Raw genomic sequence first — 14700 nt, 5'->3', positions numbered from 1 at the left:
ATAATCATTCCAGGGAAAATCAAAGAAGTACTGCCTGAGGGCCTCCTAATCCGCGGCTCCAAAATGCCACGGATGACATTTCCCTGGAGGGTCCACAGGCCGTACCAGAGTGATAGGACAGGTTAAGGTGATATGGTTGTGATCGGAGGAGCCCAACGGGGAGAAAAGATTAACAGTGTAAGCAGAAGGATTAGTTGTAAGGAAGAGGTCAAGTATATTGGAGCTCTCTCCAAGGCGGTCTGGGATACGGGTAGGGTGCTGTACAAGCTGCTCTTGGTCATTAAGGATGAAAAAGATGTAGGCTTGTTCACCAGGTGAATCAGTGAAAGTAGAGGAGAGCCAAAGGTGGTGGTGAACATTGAAATCTCCTAAAATGGAGATTTCAGAGAAAGGAGAAATGGATAGAATGTGTTCCATCGTAGAAGTAAGATAGTCGAGGAATTTTTGATAGTAAATTAGGGGATAAGTAAACAGCACAGATATATTTAGTCAGAGAATGACAGGAAAGCCGAAGCCAGAATGTAGAGAATTCAGAAGAATCAAGTTCAGGAACACAAGAGCAAGATAAGTTGTTGCGTATATATACACAACAGCCACCTTTGGCTTTAAAATGAATATAGAGAAAGTAGGAGGCTACAGAAAAGGGTTTGCTGTCAGTTGCCTCAGACAGCTGAGTCTCAGTTAGAAAGAGAAGGTGAGGTTTAGAGGAGGAGAGGTGGTGCTCAACAGAGCAAAAGTTTGAGGAAAGGCCGCGAATGTTGCAGAAATGAAGAAGAAGTGAGTCAGACAGTGGTTCTAGGCATCTTGAGTCGTCATCGGGAGAGGAGGGGAAGGTGGGGGCATTTATGGTCCTCTCCCTGGGGACTCTGAGGCTGATTGTTGAGACGCCATTAATTTTGTTGAATTTTGGAAAAGGAAGTGTAGTGTGTACTGTGCATGTAGTTTGGTGTAGATAGATAAAAAAAATTGATTTGGAGAGGATGCTGGCCTACTCTCTGTGTAACTGAGACACTGAAAAAGTTCAGCAAAGGGGGATGGTCAGGAACTAGTCCTGAGGGCTGAATGCTAAAACATCTGATCAATTTGCAAAGCTTTTCTGCAGATCATCTTCGTTCAAATATCTGGTAAGGAAATCCCTTATCATCTCTGAATCCACCTATCTCCTCACAAAGTAATCATTGTTTTTCTATATTCTGCTCCTATTGAAAATAGAGCTCTGCAGTTGCCTATTACTGTTAAATTATTATAGGTTACCGATTGCCTACACATCCCTTTCACTCTTCACTTATTTCCTCTTGTATCCAGGCGAACCACAGCTTCCATTTCCAATCTATAGCTATACTCTTTTCATTTTAACTTGGCATAAAATGGCAATCTCACTATTTTCAATTCTGTGCTATAATATGTGATTAACACCAGAACACGATGCTAGTAAAAAGTGATATGGAAAGGATTTGCAACCATAGCAATTTTTTATTTTGCCACTGAGCTACAGGAAATGAGCTGCGAAAGGGTGAAAATCTTCACCTAGTTAAACTTAATTAGATTTCATTTTCCCGCCCACAGCATATATTCATTAATATCATCCACCACTGGAGCTTTTCTGAGTGTTTCACTATTGAACATAGTTCCTCTTTGCTTATCTCTCCATCCACCTTCACAGCACCTACCCTTGCTCCCCAAATCTAATACCACAGAATTCCTTTCCCATACCAAGTTCAGTAGATGGATGATATGTTCTTACCATTACCTTCACTATTGCATGTCTCACAACCTCATGCATTCCCCGTATACTCTATTTCACATTCATGAGCCATTTCCCTGTCTGCGTTGTGTGTTATATCTGAGCTGGCCGTGACATTAATCTGTATTCAGTGTGCACCGGGGCTTACAGAGAAAGAGAGAGAGAGAGAGAGAGAGAGAGAGAGAGAGAGAGAGAGTAGTTATCTCCTTTTCCCGGCTTATCTCGCAGGCCGAGTGCCCCTCCAGATAATGTCTCCTAAGACAGAAGAGAGGGAGGGGGAGGGGAGGAAAGCGAGGTGAGACAGCACTGAGAGAGAGGGGGGGGAGATGAAGGCACGATGAGACGGTAGGAGAACCAGAGTAGAGATACGAAGAAAAAAAGGAAAGAAAAATAGAGAGAGAGAGAGAGAGAGAGAGAGAGAGAGAGAGAGAGAGGGAATTGATATAAAACATGAAACATGGAGACAGCACTCAAAGAGCGCATACCTCCGCCAATGCCTGTCCTGGACAACGCCAAAATATAAAATACTCTTCCTTGGCCAATGACCCACTTATCCACAAAATGTCATTAAATTTTAACAAGTTTTTGAAATAACATAACAACAAACAATCCAAAAACAGTCCTGAACCTTGACATAAAGTCTGATCACCATCAACATTTTATTAACTCTTCCTTTGGTTATGGTCAACATATCCACAAATAATTACATTGAAATCCATCAGTAACTTCTTTGAGACATCTTGAACAAAAGCCAACAAAGAAACAGACAAACAAACATGAGTGAGTACATAACTTCGGTGACGGAGGTAGCCTGACAAATAAAAGAGAAAGTGGAACTGAGACAAGGGTAAAAAGGAAAGTGATATGAGAGCGGAAAGAGGAAAAGGAAGTCGGAGGACCGTGACTGAAGAGGGAGAAAAAATGAAGGTCAAAGGGAGGAGGAAACATGTGATTGAGGAAAGGCAGAGAAAAATGTTAAGTGGAGGAAAAGATACAATGACTGGGACGGAAGAGAAAATGGACTCACTGGAATAATGTGAAGGGGATGGACGGTAAAAGATCGATGAACTAGTGAAAATAACGAGAGCGAGTTAATGAGCGGGGAGAGACGAGTAAGAAATTTCATCTAGTCATTACCCAATCCTTTACTTCCCTATCAGAAGCATAGAGACCCGGGTCCAGGCTACTCACTCCCGACATATAAGGCAAGGGTGACCAGCCTCATTCGTCCCTGGATTGCTATATATGAACACTAAACCTCAACCATCCCCGACCTGTAAACTTCTATGCTCCTCAGATAGTTGCAACTCCTTAACCCACTGGACACCCAGGCATCACTGGGTTATATAGTTGTCACCCAGTACAGTTAATGATTTCCTGGAATACAAGAAACAATTTGGCATGTCACTCAATGTAGAGTCATATTTAGACTGTACTCCAGTAAGTGAGCGGATGGTAAGCGTCTTCATCTACCGCAACAAGTAAAAATTAAAAATGGTAAATAACGGGTAACACAAAATAAATGTATTGCTTTCAGCAAGAGGAGGTCTTTAATTTTGTGCTTTACTCTGGGTATTACTTGAGTAAATAATTCAGCTTAAAAAAAGCTTTTAGCAGTGAAAAGGAAAACAAAATCTATTTCAAACCAATCAAAATCGAAATGTGCCCAGGGAGTTGAATGAAGGCATTAGGAAATACAATGACGAAAAAAGGCAACAAAGTTTAGTGGGTTAATAAGATATTGCACTGTGTGAGTCCAGTTGTTTTCATTTTTCTTGTTTAGAACTAAGGATTTATATAAGACAGTCTGCTACCCGCTAACCAAATCCCACAAGTCGTTCTACACACAGCATGCTCCGTATATATCTAATGTCACTACTTGGTTGCTAATACCCAATGTCAGTACTGAATACATGCTTGTAATGTCTCATTCAGACCTGATGTGACTGGAATTACTAAGGATGGTTAAGTGACATGAGTGGGTGTTGTAGAAGATCGGCTGGTATTGGTGAAGCAGCATTCAAATCCCCAGTGTTCAAAACCCGAAAGTGTTCATATTCCCAAACTTTTCAAATACCCACACTGAACAAATCCACAATTTGTTCAAACACCAAAACTCTTCAAATTCCCAGAATGTTCAAATCCCCAAACTGTACAAATCCACAAATTATTCAAATTCCCAAACTGTTGAAATACCAAAACATGTTCAAATCCACAGATACTTCAAAGCCACAGTCTTCAGGTTCATTCTGCTGAGATCCCCTAATGCAGGCAAGATAGAGTAAATCTTTATTATAACCCGTAGATGCGTTTCAGAATACTAGATATTTTCATGGTCCTGGTCTGACCATTAATTAGGGGAATAAAAAGCCATGGATGTATTCAAAAAATATCACAGCATTGTCCATACAGCTGTGACTGTTAACTGGGTTAAAGTGGTTTTTATGCTTGATAGGCAACAATGGAACTTTAATGGGCAATGTATGTGAAAGATACTGTGGCCTGACCATATAAACAAATGTAAAAAAGAAATGTGATTACTTTTCTTATGTATATACTATGGAGTTAATAGGAAAAAAAAAAGGATGTGAAAAGTAATAAGAAAAAGAATAAACGAATGGATGAATAAATAAATAGAACAGCGTTTCTTAACCTTTTCCAACCTCAGCACCCCCTTTGTAATAAGGTCTCAGTCCAGCACCCCTCTCCATCTGGTTACTGGGACTGCAGTTGCTACACTACTGCAGGGTTAAAGTGAAGTGAAGTACTGCTTGACAGTTTATTTTATAGTCTCAAAAAAAAAAAAAATTATAAAATCAAGAATGCCAATACTAAGCAAATCCAGTAAGAAAAAATATAATGCAGCATTTTCCAGCACCCCCTAAAATTGATTTCAGCACCCCCTGGGGATGCTAGCAACCCAGGTTAAGAAACGCTGAAATAGACAAATAAGGGTGGCAATAAGGAGGATCTACTGGGTCTGGATTTGTGGTGCCATCTACAAGTGTTCACAGTATTTGCATTTGTGCTGGAAAAAGTTCAGTTCCATGGAAGCCGGTCATGCATTGGCTAGCACATCTAACCTTCAACCGGAGGAACTCAAGTTGGATATTCGGGATGGTCAGACTCTTGAACTAAATTTTTTTCTCCTATGTCCCTACCCATCCAGCAATACAACTGGAGGTATGTACACTGTATATAAATTCGATTCCTGCATAACACGTTCAGGGGAAAGATTGGGACTTACAAAGGTTAACTGTCCCTCATTTAGTTGTTAGACATTAATTTGTCTGCTTTTTTCTTCTACAAATCTAAGTGGCACTTGCACTGTACTGAAGTACGAATGTGTTCATATTTGATCATTTAGTCAAAAAAGATATATGCCTTTCTGCTGCAGAAGGGCCATTGCAGTAGTTTACCATATTGTTTATGTACTGTAGGATATGAGGTTACCACACATTACTTTAGGAGTGATTCAGAAAAATAACCAGGTAGAACAAGTGGAAAGAAGCACAGGAAACAGTCTGGGACCTCCGGAAATCCTTAAGAATGTAGAACCTGACAAAATAAATATTGTAATGAATAAATGCTAAGTAATTAGTAGTGAAACACACACACACACACACACGAGGCACCGAGCGGAGCAGATGCACGTCACCACCTCTCCGTAACTGGCCAACCTGGCCAGTGGCAATACCTAAATTAGTATCTTTATATGCATCAAGCTCTGTACCAGGTTAGACTAAATGGTGTTCTAATAAGAAAAGAAGAAGTTTTAAGTAAGACTGTTCAAATAGTAAAGAAAAAACAAAGTAACGCAAGAATATGCAAAATTAGCTGATCAGTTGTTTTGTCTACGTCTCTGCGCCAGGGAGTGTAAGTAGTATCTGTGCTCTTAGTACTGCATGATGGCCACCTACTTTAGTAAAGCCAATTTGGAAAAGAAAAGAGATAAAAGTAGAAAGCAGAATGATGATTTCTACCAAGAACTGGTTGAAATGGAGACTTTCAATAAACAGGTGGAACGAGTAAACAGACTAGAGATGGCTTTTCAGAATGATGTGGATGAAATTAAGAAACAGTCGCACTTGCAGAAGGAAGAAATAGAAAAATTAGGAAAGGAAGTCAACAAGAAAGGCACAACAATAGATGAGCTGACAGTAGAAGTGGGTTAAATTAGTGAAGTGGCAAGTACAGTAGTCAACCCCGAGAATACTATGGAAGAGTTCAAAAATGATACGGAGACAATTAGGCAAGTATGCAATCAGATAGATCAGAGTAGTGATATTGAGGAGATGATAACACAGGTGAATGCAGCGGTGCAAAGCTACAAAAATGATGTGGAAACCACTTATCCTGAAATGGTGAAAGTAAAGAAAGACTTAGAAACAAGGGTGGAAGAAAACAGCATTAAAAAGGACGTGAAAAGAATAATCCAAAACAATCCCAAATTAGTCAGAGATTCAGCAGATATCAACAAATCTATAGTAACCACCGGTATAGAAGAGGAAGAAATAAGAAACAAGATCTCGAGAGACAAAAAGGAGATGGCAAATGTAATGAGCATATTAAAGGAAGCATCAGAGGAAATCTGTAGTAATGACACAGAGGAACACAAAAAGTTAGGGAAATATGAGAGAAAGAAGTCAGGGCCCCTAAAGGTAACCTTCCAGAGTGTAAACACTGTGGAGGAGATACTAAAAAATGCAAAGAAACTTATGGAAAAAGAGGAGTTCAAGAATATATGGATAAAAAGATGCCTAACACAAGAGGAACTGGAATTACTGAAAGAGAAGAGGGAGGAAGCAAAAACAAAAAAAATGAGGGATGATCAGAAGAAGAGAAGAACACATTTTTTTTTTACAAAGTAATAGGATTGCAGGTACGAAAGTTGTACATAAACAGGAGGGAATAAAAAGGAGGACGGTAGTAGAACCAAGTCATGACAAGTATATAAACAAGATGATTAAGTTGATGTACCCAAATGTGGATGGAATGGTATCTAAAATATTAGAGATGAATGATTATATCAGAGAAAATGAACCACATATAATATGCCTGACTGAAACAAAATTAACACCAAGGATATCAAATGACATCCTAAACTTAGAGGAATACAATATATGGAGAAGAGATAGGAACTTAAAAAAAAGGAGGAGTAATTATAATAGTAACAAAGAAAAATCTAAAAGTCAAAGAAATAGAACTAGATATACCCTCACAAGTAGAAGTGATTGTAGTAGAGATTAATACATCTGAATGGAAAGTAATTATAGCCAATTTGTATTTGCCACCCAGATCAAACACTTGGGAAAGAGGCGAATATGAGGATCTGGCAGGGAGTACAATTCAGAGTTTAAGGGCATTACTCCATAGAATGGAAGAGAAATCGGAAAGAATTATACTAATTGGAGATTTTAATACAAATAGAAATTGGAATACTCTAGATATAATAAGCCATGAAAGCTGTTGGGACCAAACGCTACTGGATCTCTTGCAGGAGTTTTTTCTAACGCAACATGTAAGGGAAAGTACCAGAAAAAGAGGACTCGATGTACCCTCAGTGCTAGATCTTATATTTACTAGGCAAGAAAACTATCTATCTATCTATTACCAGACGCCTCAATCCCGTTTGGGGTGGCCACAAACAAATCCCCTCCAAGTCGCCCTGTCCCCCGCCATTTCACTGCCCTGCTCCCAACTCACCCCCCCCCCTCTCTCATATACCTCTCCTCCCCATCCCTCCATCTCATCCTCGGCCTCCCCCTTCCTCTTCCCCCCTCCACCTCATTCACATACACTCTCTTCGTCAGTCTTTCACCCTCCATCCTCTCCTCATAGCCAAACCACCTCAGTGTGTTCCTCATAACGCTTCCTATCACATCCGGCTCAACCGGTAGAGAGGTGGCGTGCGGTCCTAACGGGCCCAGGTTCAAATCCCGGCTGGGCAGGGAACAGTTTAAGGATTTGAATTTCATTAAATCAGGCTTTACTGATCTACCAGAAGACCCGCCGACATGTCGTAAAAATACCCCCGCTAAGACCAATGCACCAGTCCTGTATGAGACAGCCCTAGCATGTATTCAATATGGACAGTGGGTGTTAGCGCCGAAGTGGTGACATGTAGAGGTGTATGGTATGTAGGAGGACTACTGGGCCTTGATAGCAGGATGTAAAGCCTATGCCCAGAGTCGGACACATAAAAAAAAAAAAAAAAAAAACGCTCCTTTATATCCTCATTCATCAGCCTGTCTCTCCATGTGACTCCACAGGCTCCTCTTAAATAACTCATTTCCACTGCTCTCACTCTTGACTTGTGTCCTTCCAACAACGTCCAAGCTTCACTTCCATACGTTAGAGTTGGTATCACAATACTGTCATGTAGTAACTTTTTCACTTCCATGCTCACTTCCCTGTTTCTTATCACTGCTTTCAAAGAACCAGCAACTTTTCTTCTCTGCTGTACCCTTTCCAGCACTTCACCCTCCAAACCTCCATCCTTACTCATCACACTACCCAAATACTTAAACGTACTCACATTTTCCAATTCCTCACCATCCAACCTCGCTGTACATTCACTGACTTCACCTCTCTCAAAGACCATCACTTTACTCTTCCCTACATTCACCTTTAGATTCCGTTTCTTACACACTCTCCCAAACTCATCCACCAAGCCTTGCAGCTCCCCTTCGTCTTCACTCAACAACACAGTATCATCTGCAAACAACAGTACAGGAAGTTTCCAAACACTATCCTCTCTCACCAGGGCCACTCCAACATCCACTACCCTACCGTGTACCTCTTTTATTACCCCATCCATGTACAGATTGAACAACCATGGAGACATGACACATCCCTGTTTCAACCCAACTTTCAATGAGAAAAATTCACTTAGTTCACCATCCACACGCACTGCAGCCTTCACACCATCGTACATACTTTTCACAGCATTCAAGAACTTCCCATCTACTCCATATATTCTTAACACTTTCCACAATCCTTGTCTATCCACCCTGTCATATACTTTCTCCAAATCCATGAAAGCTGCATACAACTTCTTTCCCTTCTCTAGAAACTTTTCCACTAAAGATCTAAGAATGAATATCTGATCTACACAACTTCTTCCCTTCCTAAAGCCTCCCTGTTCTTCTCCAACTAATTTCTCTGTTCTTTCTCTAACTCTACCAATAAGTATCCTACCATACACTTTTCCTATTATACTAAGAAGACAAATGCCTCTATGATTAACACACACTTCTTTTTTCCCCTTTTCCTTTGTACAAGGGAGTAATTATACCTGACTTCCAAACCTCCGGGACCCTACCTTCCTCCCAGGCCAATCTGCACATCTTCCACATCCATTCTACTACTATCTCTCCCCCATGCTTCAGCATTTCACCACACACTCCATCAATTCCTGGGGCTTTCCCCGATTTAACTTTCTTCATTGCTTCCACAACTTCTATCCTACTGATTTTTTCCTGTCTTCTCACCTCCCTCCTTCTCCCAGCCATTCCCCAGCCACTTATACTCGCATTACTTCCATCCTCTATGTTCATTAATTCCTTAAAGTGTTCTCTCCATCTGCTCACTTTCTCTCCCTTCTCCACTAGTAATCTAATATTTTTATCTTTCACTCCCCTGCTAATCCACCCTGTCTTACTCTTTTCACCTCTTTCCAGAACATTTTCTTACAATCCCTCCACTTTACACTCAAATTCCTTCCAAATTCCTCATCCTCTCTCTTCTTACTCTCTCTTACTAATCTTTTCACATGTCTCTTTCTTTCTACATATAACTCTCTTCCTCCTCTCAACTTCTTCCACGCCCCTACTTCTCATCCATTCATTGTATGCTTTCTTCTTTTGTGCCACAGCCTGTCTCACCTCTTCAGTCCACCACGCTGTTCCTTGCACCCCCCCTCCGATATTGACAATTTAATATATCACCCTCCATTTAGCAAAAGTTACCATGGAATACTAATGTGCAACTTCAGGATAGCATATGACATAGTTAACAGCAATGAAAGTTACAAAAAGAGCCTAAACAATAAAAAGGGAAACTATCATGACCTAAAGAAGTACTTTTTAGAAACTGATTGGGAAAAGGAGCTTAGAGGACACGATTTAAATGCTATATATGAAAAATTCTGTGAACTTTATGAAATAGGAGCCCAGAAGTACATCCCACAGCACAAAGAGGCAGAAAAGAAAATAAAGAAATGGTTCAATACAGAATTTTAAAAATCAAAAGAAAAAGGAGATTTGTTGTGGAATAGATACAGAAGATACAATAGTGAAAGGGCATATAACATCTATAAACAGGCAAGAAACGATTATACAAGAATAAGGAGGGAAGCCCAAAAACAGTTTGAGGAGGATATCATAAATAAAAATAGTGATCAACCAAAGCTTTTTTACAGCTACATCAGAAGCAAAACCAAAGTAAAAGATAAAATACAATCCATTACGGATGAGGGAATCACCTATACACAAGAGAAGGATATTTGCGAAGCACTGAATAAGAATTTCCAATCAGTTTTTACAGAAGAAAATAATTTTAAGAGGTATTATGTGGAATATGGATGCCCACACATACTACCAGATATACAAATATCAGTAAAAGAAATAGAGGAGGAGTTAAGTAAATTAGACAGAGGAAAAGCAAATGGTCCTGATGAAATTTCATGTTGGGTGCAACATGAATGTGCAAAGGAGTTAAGTAAACCATTATCTTTAATTTTCAAAAAATCCTTGAGACAAGGTAAAGTACCTGATATTTGGAAGAAAGCAAACATTGTTCCCTTATTCAAGAAAGGGAATAGACAAATTCCACTCAACTACCGACCAGTATCACTAACCAGTGTTGTAAGCAAGGTATTAGAAAAGCTTATAAGAAAAGCTTGATAGTACTGCACCAAAGACTTTTATGGAAATTGTACCATCAAGGAGGAATCCAAGGCAAACTGTATTGTTGGATGCAAGATTTTCTCAGAAAAAGAGAGATGAGTACAGTCCTAAGGGGAAATTACTCATTATGGACAGAAGCGACTAGTGGAGTTCCACAGGGCTCAGTGCTGGCACCAATCATGTTTTTAGTGTATATAAATGATATAGACAGTAACATTGGAAATGAAAGCTATCTAAATATGTTTGCTGATGATGCAGATATACAAAGGAAAATTACTAATGCACACTCTTGTAAAGAGCTACAAGAAGAATTAAATAAACTTAATGAATGAAGCAATACATGGCAAATGGAATTCAATGTGGACAAGTGTCATGTACTGTAATCAAGTTTGGTAAAAGTGGAAAAAGACCTGATTGGGATTATAAGTTACGGAAATTAAACCCTACACACATCAGAAAGAGAGAAGGACCTAGGTGTGATTATCAATAACAGACTATCTCCGGCTGACCACATTAGTGAGAAGGTACGGAACATGTATACACTGCTTGCAAATATGAGAATAGCGTTCACATACATAAATGAAGACATGCTAAGAAGGAAATAACATCATTCATCAGACCAACCCTGGAGTATGCATCAGTAGTCTGGAGTCCTCATCTCAAAAAACACATAGACAAGATTGAAAAAGTACAAAGGGCAGCTACAAGATGGGTACCAAGCTTAAGGGATCAAAGGTACGAAGGAAGACTAGAAAAACTGAATCTACCTACACTACAGGAGAGAAGGAAAAGAGGAGACATGATTATGATATATAAATGCATATCATGGAAGGAGAAAATAGATATAAATGATTACATAATCTATGGGAATGCATGAGCAAGAGGACACTGCAAAAAAAAAAAATGCATAAAAAGAGAAGCGATAAAGACGTAAGGAAATTTAGTTTCCCAAACAGAGCAACTGATCAGTGGAATGCACTGCCGAATGAAATAGTGTGTGCCAAGACAATTCATAAATTTAAGGATATGTACGACAAAAATGGTTTAAGACACGGGACAGTCAGTGCCGCCAGATCGAGCTGCCAGACGTTCCCTTGATTCACCTACAATATTTCTCTGTTTGGCCTTTTATTTCACTGTCACCTTTACGTTGATATATATACAGTGTTATAATCTTGTCATCAATGCAAACTCTTATAGTTCATTACATACCTTAAAAAGCGAGCTATTCTTGCTGAAAATTACTCGTTCTGTACATGTCAGCTGTCATAAGCTCCAAGTGGAATTGTGTAATTTCAAAGTTGTAAGCAGATAAAGTTTCAAAAGTTTTCTTGGCATGAAGCATTCCATTTAATGCTTCTGTGTTCAGTGAATTTCTAACTTTGGTTTTCATTAGGTTCACTTTCGAAAACATCCTTTCAACACTTGCACTTGAATGAGGCAAACACGGCATTTTTTTCATAAAATTTCCAACAAGTGGAAATAATGGTGTAGCATCACTTTTTTTCAAGTCGCCAATTTTTTGCTGGAATTCGTAAGCACTAATATTATGTATTACATTCAGTTCTGTCCTTCTGAGTAAACGCCACTCACTGTCTATCTTGTTTATGTCATTTTCAGGCACCAGGTTTAGGAAATGAGCCACTAATGAGGCAATAGATGGGACAGTTTTCATCAGTACATTTTGTGAGTCTAAAGCTTTGAGGTTTTTGAATACTGGGTCCTTCACACACACACACACACACACACACACACACACACACACACACACACACACACACACACACCTGTGCTGGGATCGGCAATCCTTTTCCCCTTGTGACCTGTATTTCCTTACCCAACATTCTTTCCCTCTCCCTAAGGACTTCCCACTTCACCTGTCCCTTGTTTCTCTCCGTCCTTGTGCCGTGATCTGTAATCCCTTTCCCCTGGACCTCGCCTTCCTTACCCTATCTGCCCCCCCTACCACCCCTAGCCAATACCTCACCCCTCTCATACCTCCACTGCCTTCTGCTCTCTCTCTCTCTCTCTCTCTCTCTAAAATCTAAGTATCTTTCGAATTTCCCAAGGTTTTGGTGTATTTTGAATTTTCTTCCCTGTTTCCTTGTAGCGACTTGAATTTCCCCCAAACAGTGAAATTTCCCGGTATCTGGCAGCATTGGGGACAGTACGAGCTTGACTCATTCCTGTAAAGATACAGTTAGGTAAGAACAATCAGGTAAGAACACATGTGACATGACTGAAGGGGTTAATATTGGTTAAAAAATGAAAATTGACACTAGCATGTGTGTGTGTGTGTGTGTGTGTGTGTGTGTGTGTGTGTGTGTGTGTGTGTGTGTGTGTGTGTGCGAAGACCGGCGCGCGTGGAGAGCGAAACGGAGAACGGTGTACAAATTCTTTTCATATCCTTCTTTCTTCCTACAATTAAAAATAAAGGCATTTATTTATCTGTGGACAGACTCCTTAATCCCGGAAGGGGTGGACACAAACGAATTGTCTCCATGTCACTCTGTCCTCTCCCATTAGGTTGCCTTGTCTACAACTCACACACCTCCTCTCACATACCTCCCCAGTCTCCACCTTCCCCTCCCCCCTTTCATCTGTCTCTCACACACCCTCGCAATCAATCTCTCATTTTCTATTCTCTCCACATGGCCAAACAGCTGGAGGTACTTTCATTGCTTTCTGACACATCAACTCAAAGTTACGAGATGAATTTTGTGGTAAGTTTGTCTGTGAATCCGGACCCCGTTCCCTCCGTGCTGGAACTGTGGCGTGTTTTTCCAAGCTTCCCCCTCCCGCCGCCTCGCAGCTCTCATAAATATGCCTCCCCACCCCATCCCTCCATCTCTTCCTCAGTCTCCCTTTAAAAGTTACGAGAGGAAACATGTAAGTATGTCTGTGAATTCGGGTCCATTTCCCTCCGTGCTGGAAATGTGGCGTGTTTTTCCGTGCTTCCCTCTCCCGCCTCCTAGACACCTTGGCGCCGACAGATGGTGCTGGCGACTACAGGAGCTTCGAAAAGTTTAAGTGGCTTTACAAATTCGTTTCTCCGGCGTGCTGTTATGTCACTAAACTGTTTTTACTCTAATTTGGCCCAGATATTCGTCCTTTCGCAGTTAATTTCGCGTACCCCAGGGGCAGAAAAAGGCAATGCTATGGCTCTGCATCTTTTCCATTTCTTGCTGACTAGCATCATATTCGAGCAATAATCTTTTTCTACAACTCATATTCAAGATAGGGAGATGAAATTGTAGGCCGAATTAGAGTAAAAAGGGTATGCATATCGCTTAACCTATTCAGTCCGATGAAGTATTTATGTCTAAATTCTTACAAGCACCAGACTATGCTGCTTTTTTTTTTTTTTTTTTTTTTTTACTGAAAGTGTTAGAGCTGGTCTTCATTAACATCTTTGCTACTAAAGTACTAAGTTGAATATAGAATCAAATTTTTTTGTGGCAGCAAAAATAAACTGGCAAACATAAGTCCCTGGAGTTAATGGGTGAAGAGGAATCAGAAAACAACGGCAACTCGCACCTTTGTAGATTCCTTCTTCTGTACTTTCTAGTAAGGACGTGGTTGGCGTAACTGAGTCGAGATTTCGTTGGAGATGAAGTCTTTCCAACAGTTTTTCCTTGATAATTTACTCTACAAATTTCCCCTTAATCTCCTCTAGTATCACTGCCCTTAGGTGGGAAAGGAGGTCCGGATGATGATGATGATGATGATCTATGGTATCCTAATACTGCACACTTGGGTAAAATATCATCCCACACTATCAACAAATGCTTAAATTAATTGCTAAGAACGGGGTGTTTAGAAGCTTAATTTTACAAGGATTACACCCTATGAGCTTTTAAAGACTACAATGGCCAGGATAAGCTAAGTGTCTAATAGGATGGACAGATATAGGAATGTAACCGGCCATTTCAGCCACATAGGTTTCTTTCACCGTTATTCTATCTAAAGGAATATGAGAGCGGTCGTCTATAGTCATATTATGCTTGAGAGTACATATAATATAGCCTACCGTCTCATCTGTTCTTC

This window comes from Coenobita brevimanus, chromosome 79, assembly GCF_032717465.1.
Source record: "Coenobita brevimanus isolate Jiangsu-jjx chromosome 79, ASM3271746v2, whole genome shotgun sequence".
NCBI classification, from domain to species: domain Eukaryota; kingdom Metazoa; phylum Arthropoda; class Malacostraca; order Decapoda; family Coenobitidae; genus Coenobita; species Coenobita brevimanus.
Note: the sequence above shows the minus strand (reverse complement) of the source record.